The 8,017-nt window shown below is 33.0% G+C and overlaps 1 long non-coding RNA gene across 1 annotated transcript; it reads left to right on the forward strand.

Annotated features, from left to right (window-relative positions):
* The first annotated feature begins 756 nt into the window (after positions 1-756).
* LOC140431588 (uncharacterized) lies at positions 757-5,243 on the forward strand. Its single transcript, XR_011949704.1, has 3 exons — positions 757-942; positions 4,718-4,867; positions 5,078-5,243. It is a non-coding gene; the product is annotated as an uncharacterized lncRNA (long non-coding RNA).
* The last annotated feature ends 2,774 nt before the right edge of the window (positions 5,244-8,017 follow it).

Genomic DNA, 8,017 nt, shown 5'->3' on the forward strand with positions numbered 1-8,017 from the left:
CCCCGGTAAGATGTTCGATAGTTTCTTGGCTTGACATCCATATCGGCATTTGTCGTTTTGGACCTGAGGGTATTTGACGATATATTTCAGGTAATTTTTTGGTTAGTTTAACCTGATCCTGAATGGCAAGTAATGAACCTTCTGTTTCAGGGAAACATCTTTCCTGATGTCAGCCAATAGTTCGACGCTATATTGTCGACATAGTCTTGACTGACTTCATTCGGATGTCGCCCGTGCAGAGGTTTACCCATCAGATGCGTATTTTTTCGTTCTTAGTAAGATGGTTTATGCGCATTTCTTGTTCCCTCAGTTTGATCGGTGCTGTGTCGTCTACTGCACAAATCGCGCGATGAAGAGTAGATGTCTCCGCCTGCACCTGAAAATAAGTTCGTAAATTAGTAATCTGTTTTTCTAATTGCTCGCTTATATCAAGTCCACGTCCTCTAAATACCGCGGTAATGTCGTTCTTTCTACTACACTTCGAGGATGGTGTTTTTGTGCCTTTGTGAGGTGTGTTCGTACTTCTCGCTGAAGATTTCTTATCCGTTTTTAGTCCACTTAATAATCCCAAATGAGTAGCTAAGCACGGAAAATGCGTAGGTGTTTAATGCCTTAAACAAATTTTTACTATTAAGATGTGAGCGGAGTAGCTGTTATTATAATTATTATTATATACTATAGTTTTGGTGTTTTTAATACAGTTAAATTTAATTTTATTATCCCACTTTATTTCATTGTTAATTCAATATTTTGAAGCCTTTCCGATGGTTCAAGAATCTCAAGGCATTTACACAATAACAGCAGAAGATATAAGTTCCTCCAGCTCAGAATCAAAGGAAACATTCACAGATGACTGGAACTACAAGTTGGAACATAGTAAAGTACCCATTTTGTCGAACATCGGTTCGGAATCATACTCTTCCACCACCGGGCAATGGCAGTGTAAGTATGTATTATTTTTGATTGCCATTTTAAAAATTTTTAAGTATGTTTTTATTTAAGAAACTAGATCGAAAATCAATTTACCAACTTTTACAAAATTTATTATTGCTCAGTAGCAGTTATTCTCCCAATACATCTTGATTAATTCAAATTATACACAATCAATATCAATTATATCTGTGAGATTCATGCCCTTGTAGCTTTTACCAGTCTCTATCTGTGGTGCTGTGATTATCGATATTGTAAACGCATGTTTTTTAATCCCATTCTATTTCATCTGCAATCTCCCTTTTTCATTAGTTTATGCTATATAATATTTTTTTGTTTCTCCAGTTCATCTCTTTTCAAGTTTTATGTGTAATATTTGTCATTGCACATATATAGAAGTCCTGTAGATAGATAGTTAATTTAGACATTACAAAAAAATGGAACAATACATTAAAAATCTTTCAAACATTAGAATATATACAAAGCGTTCAATATAGATACAACAACGTAAGACAATAATTTAAATAATATTAATTTTGGTTATTGTGTTGCAGCTTGGGCATTCACAGATACACTCTCGTAAAATTCACCTAGTGTATAAAGACCTATGGAACTAGGTACTTTTTAACTTGATTTTTAAAATAAGGCTTTTACAATACCAACCATGGGGAACACCTGCCATACATCTGACAATACGCTTTTGGGCCTTGAAAACGTCCCTTTATACTAGGAGCTACCCCAGACAGTTATACCATAACTCATTGTCGACTGTACTGGTGGCGAAGATGGCGCTGAATAAATATTCTACTCAAATTCGCAATTGATAACACTTGGAGTTGAGTTTTTTACATACCATCCCAACAATGAGTCTTAAAAGATAAATGACAGTCGAAAGTCACTCCCAAAACTTCACTTCACTACAATTTAAAATACTCTCATCACCACCATTAATGGCAATACTTGGATCAGATTTAGTAGAACTTGCACGAGACACAAAATTAGTTTTGTGAAGATTGAACAGGAGCGACTGATTACTGGACCAATCAGAGAAGGTCTTCAGTGAATTTGTTATTTTATCTTGCAGCAGGACTTGACCACTACGATATAAAAGTGCTAAATACTTATATTACAATTAAGTGAGTAGCCTCTATCTTAATTGAAGATCGTTGTATTTGTTTTCACAAACCATTTTGTTGTGACGACAGGATTGTGTTTTGTTGCCCAGTTTTTTAAATCTATGCTCTAAAGAAATCTTTAAGCAGCCTTTGGATGATATAAAAGAGGAAGCAAGACTAGATGGAGAAGTAATAAGCAATATCAGATACGCTGACGATACTGTCATTCACATCATTGAAGCAAATTATCCGAGACGCTTTAAATTAAACATTTCAAAGACAAAGTAAATAGAAGTAGGAAAGATTAATATAGATCAAGCTCTGCATAGAAGAAGATAGAACGTGTAAACTTATTTAAACAACTTGGCAACTAGTTAACTGTAAATTGTGACTCTGATAAAGAGATAATACGCAGGATCAAAATATCACGTAAGGCTTTTATGACCTGGAAACCTGTTTTATGTAACAGAAATCCGTCAATGCATATTCGCAAGAAAGTCCTGAAATGTTAAGTGTGGTCTATCCTATTACATGGTTGTGAGTCATGGACATTAAAAACCGCAATGCTAAACAAATTAACAGCATTCGAAATGTGGTGCTATCACGGATCCTAAAAATATCTTGGGTTTCGCACATTTCCAATGAAGATATTCTTAAATGATGAATTCAGAACGCCTGTCCATAACCATCATAAAGAGAAGAAAAATAGAATACGTATGTCTCTCCATATAATTGGAGGATCTAATTACCATCTCATTCGCCTTATAATATAAGGAAAGTAGAGAGAAAGAGTTGGATTGGTCGAAAGAAACTTTGATGACGCGTTATATTACGCAAAGGTGTGGGTCCACAGTAGAAGAATTATTTTGGGCAGCAGCCACTAGAGAAAGGTTCATGAAATTGTAAATATGATGACGGCCAATGTCTGAATACAGACAAGGCACGTAAAGAAGAAAATGCCGTCTGGCTCATCCTGGCTTTCTTTCCGAAAATCAAGAGCGATGACTAAAGAAAATGCTAACGTATGTTTCGAGACAAAGAAGAATCAGATCTCCATCATAATTTAAGAAAGAAGTGAACTTTCTCCTTTTTTCCTTTGAGTCATACGCCATCTAAATCTTTCCAGATTTCAGTCTTCATTTTTCTTCAGTCTTCAGTCTTCCGGACTGTCTCCTGAAAAACAAGAATAACATCAAAAGAAAATAGAAACGTGCATTTAGAAAGCAGGAACAAAAAGAGAAAGATCTTCATCATGGAAGAAAGAAGAGAACTTTCTTCTTATTCCTCTTGTTTTTATATGATGATGGAAGTCTTCATCTTTCCTTCTTTCTCTAGAAATGTAGCTTAGGATTTTCTTTAGTAGTCGCTGTCCAAGTCGTTAGTGTTTTCTTTCTTTGATTCTCTAATTTATTCTTTCTGTGCCTATCTCTTCATTTCTCCATTACTTTTGCGAATTTGACATGATCCTTTAAGTTAATCGAAAGCGAGGACATCTTCCCTTTTACCTTTTTCTCTTTCGAGATAGTCCAGCATTCTTTCATACGTTTTTTCCACCTAAAACCATAATAAAAAATGTTTAAAAACCCCAAAACATTTGAAAATACTGTGTAGTATGTAATTTTGTATAGACTTTAACATGTTTATCCTTTTTTATTCTGGCTTTACATGCTTTTCTTAGTAAACTTTATAATATAAATAAATACAGAAGTGGCAAAAATATAAGCCAGCAAACTTCTTCTGGACGGGCTTTACAACTCGGGGTGAATATTCCACTATAGTCTCCCATCTTCTACGATCTTGCGCTTCCATTTCCATTGTTGTACCCCAATCCTTGATAAATCAGCTTCAACATCATCCTTCCATCTTTTTTTGAGACGGCCTACTGATCTTCTACCGTCTGGTCTCTCAATAAACATTGTCTTTAGCACTTTGCCTTCCTTTGAACTTACCACATGACCTGCTCATCTTATTCGGTTAGGTTTTATTTGTCTGACGATATTTTCAGTACCATAGAGAGTCACCAAATCAGCGTTGCGGTGCCTTCTCCACTCTCCTGTCAATTCATCTCTTTGGGGTCCAAATATCATTCTAAGAACCTTGCTTTCAAATAGTAGCAGTATAAGCTGATATTTATTAATCAGAGCGGTTATCGGCTCCTATAGTAGCCATCTCACAAATGAATATTTGGAAAGGTATTTCGCAAAACATGTTCTCTTCTTGTGTTTATGGATCTGTTTTTATCATGTTACAAAGATAAAAAAATTAAATTATCTAAAAGAAAAAACAATATGCCCTTTAAAAGCTTAATGGACCAATATTTTAAGTGGCGCAATCTATGGGATATTGAAAAATTAACGTAATTTCTTCTTTACGCATATTATATAACAATATTATAAAATTTTATTCGAATCTGCTAAAGAATATCTGGAAACAAAATTATAAATTTTTATGTGTATCTAGTAAACATGTATAATATTATTATGTCTCAAAAGTAATTAGACTAAGTAGGAAATATTTTGAGAAGACACGACGTCCAATATTTTGCTAAACTCATTTTTTACTCGCATGCTAATAATATAGGTGTCAAATGTCATAGTTTTTGATAATTTATTATTATTTATGTATCATTTATTTCACCAATTCAAATAACATATTTTTACTGTCTATTTTAGGCCCGATTGCTGTGGGAATACGATCAAGAGAAATCCTCGCATTTGCCGCAATTCTTTGATAAGCATTGAAATTGTTAAATTTGAAACAAGTTGCATTTGAAATTGAAAATTCGGTTATGTCAAAGGTTTCTTGTACAGCATGTAAAGCAGGTAAAATGTTTTTTAATAGTTACAGTTTTAGTAGTTATAGAAATTTGTTTTAAAACATATACACTTCTTAATTACTGTTTTAATTTAATCAAATTAACAAATCATTAACCAAATTGAGCTACAATCTTTAAAGTCACCATTCTTCTCTCCAGTTATTATTATTTTAACAGATCATTTTTATTTACATTACTGAACATTTTAACTTTTTAGGAGCAGGTTTACTTCAGCACTACACTAGAATCGGCAAGTCTGAAAAGAAATTAAAAAAACTATCTATCAGTTCTGCGTCAATTTAAAACTCCAGTCACCGAGAGTTTGTGAAGGAATTACAGAACTTTTTGCCGGAGAGGTCATTTACGTTCTCAGCAAAGTCAAAATCGGTAAGTAGTGATTATAAGTAAGTATTATTTCTGGAATTGATAGATATTTTCGACACCATGGACTGATATACGAGGCCCTTCCCATATCAGTTGGCCCAACGTTAGATTGATAAGAAAATTAAATTTTAGAGAACAAAAATAAAAGCGCAGCGTAAATTTTAGAAGTTTTAATGCATCAAACAACATTTTTGAATTTCCTAATTATAGAAAATATTTTATAACGTAATGAAAACTATTGATTAAACAGAATAATAATAAATTAAAAAAACACACATAGAATATGTAATATTAACAAAAAAAAAATGTGAAAGTTTTCCACTTAGTTACATCCCACTTATTTTTAATGATATCCACAATTCTTCGAGGCATAGTTTTTGTCAAGTTCTGACAAAATTTTAATGTAAACGAATCCCATATTTCTTGTAATTTTTCCTTCAATTCATTGACGGACCTGGCAAGATGTTTTCTCAAAGCTTTTTTCATTTCGCGCCACAAAGTCTCTATCGTAGACAAGTCGGGACTGTTAGAAACCCATTCCAGAAGTGGTATGCCATGGTCTTCAATCAATTTTAAACTCTTTTTGAATTAAAAGACAAAATCTTCCGCTGATGCTAAATGGTGTTCCATAATCGGTAAAAGAGATTCTTCTAAAAATTCAAATATTTGTCCGTGTTTACAATTCCATCGATAAAATGTAACTTTCCCACACCTTTAGACGACATGCTGCCCAAGATCATGACGGATGCAGGAAATTTGACTTTTCTTTTCAGACAGTCTCCAACACACACCTTCAAATCTAGACTCATCACTCCATTGTATTGAATCCCATTGCGACTGAGTCCAATCTTTATGCTCCTTTGACCATCTTAGTCTATTTTTCTTTTATTGTAATGTTAAAAATGATTTTTCCTTAGCCTAAAATAAAACAAAATTTATTAAAAACGATTCGTACTAATTTTTTCAACTATAAAACTTACTTTGTAAGTACTAAATCTTAATTAGTGGGCTTCTCGGTGATATGTTGATATAGAAACGTGTCTTCCAATAACGTCACTCCATAAAACGCTTAACTCCCATATAATTTGCTCATCAATTTTTCACTATAATGCGTCTTAATGTACTTCGATCTGCTTCGCTTATTTTACTTTCGTTTATTTCTAGGTTTTGTGACGATCGAACCTGTAGTTTTGTATCTTCTGGCTATATTTCTTACACTATAGCGTGACAATTGAAACATATTCGCGATCTTCGAATTGGATTTTCCAGAATTAAAAAACCTAATAATGATTGAACAAATTTTCTCATCGATAACTTTACCTCGACCCATTGTACAATCAACAAACGTCAAAAGCTTTAAAATACTACAAAGTACATTTGACATTAACTGACAATATTATTGTCATAGCACACTTTATTGTTTTGATGTCATTTTTCCATAGCTACCTCTGGATTTAACGTAATTATGAAAAAATCAACGTATGTTGACATACAGTTATTCATAGCCAGGGCACAGAATAAATAACAATCAGAATGCCCACTCTCAGATGCCGCCTTTTGAAGTTTGTCAGCACGCGAACATAGACTCGAATGAGAAATTAGTGACAAGCTACGACAGAACTGTAATTTAAATTTTTAGAGATTATTAATTTAATACATTTGAAATAATTTAATCTATTCTTCAACTAAAAGTACGAATAAAATAGTGCATATTATGTCTATAGTTGCCGTAAATAAATTAAACCGGGTTAATTTGTCTATGCACACCAGATAAAATGTCACTGAACAGCACTGGTTCCGACTAAAACATGGCTGATTCCGTCTGCGCGAACGAGATGCGCGTACTTATTTTTTCAAGCAGAGTGGGCATTCTGATTGTTTATTATTCTGTGGCCAGGTTTAATGAATTATTTTTATTGTTGAAAATAAATAAAAAACCATAGGGGTAATGTTTTTTAATAAATATTAATAAAAATGCTATATTAATTAATATGGGAACTTATAAAAACATGCAGAGTATAATTTGTTTATGGTAATCGACTTAAACTGCAAATTCCATAGGTGGGCCAACTGATATGGGAAGGGGCTCGTATAAATGACAGTTTTATGGACTTCAAAAATGCGATTTCCATAAACGTTAATACAATTTACGCCGTTATTAATCAAAAGTCAGATTTGAATGATATGAAATGATTGTAATTTCGAGACGAATCTATTCATGTAAATTTTATTGCATTTGAGTGACATTGCATTTGCCATAAGATGTGTGCGATCGTCCTTTGCTTCTAGATCCATTTTAAATATTAAATAAAATATTAAAAAGTTCATAAAATATAGATAACAAATCATCCAGAAATATAATTCTCAAACATATATCGCCGATTAGCCTGTGGTCTGTTTTCTTTAAACTTCAATTGTCCTAAAAACAACAAACAATCGTCCAAATTGAAGTACTTCACTTAAAACCTTAAAACAGGCCTAATGGGTATGCAACTTATTATACACCGATGTATATCAACTCCTTAATAAATTATATTAATGTACAAACTTTTTTAATTCGTGAAAAAGTTGAGGCCTTTAAGATTTCAATCTACCGACGAGTATTGCGGATAAGTTGGGTTGATCGAATAAGAAATGAAATAGTTTTACATCGAATGAAAAAGAGCACAGAATAACAAAAACGATAAAAATTCGAAAGTTACAATATTTCGGTCATGTAAAGGGCCATCCAGATAAGTATACCTTTCTACACCTCATACTCTGAGATAGCGCG

The sequence above is a fragment of the Diabrotica undecimpunctata genome, unplaced genomic scaffold, assembly GCF_040954645.1.
Source record: "Diabrotica undecimpunctata isolate CICGRU unplaced genomic scaffold, icDiaUnde3 ctg00001032.1, whole genome shotgun sequence".
Lineage (NCBI taxonomy): Eukaryota > Metazoa > Arthropoda > Insecta > Coleoptera > Chrysomelidae > Diabrotica > Diabrotica undecimpunctata.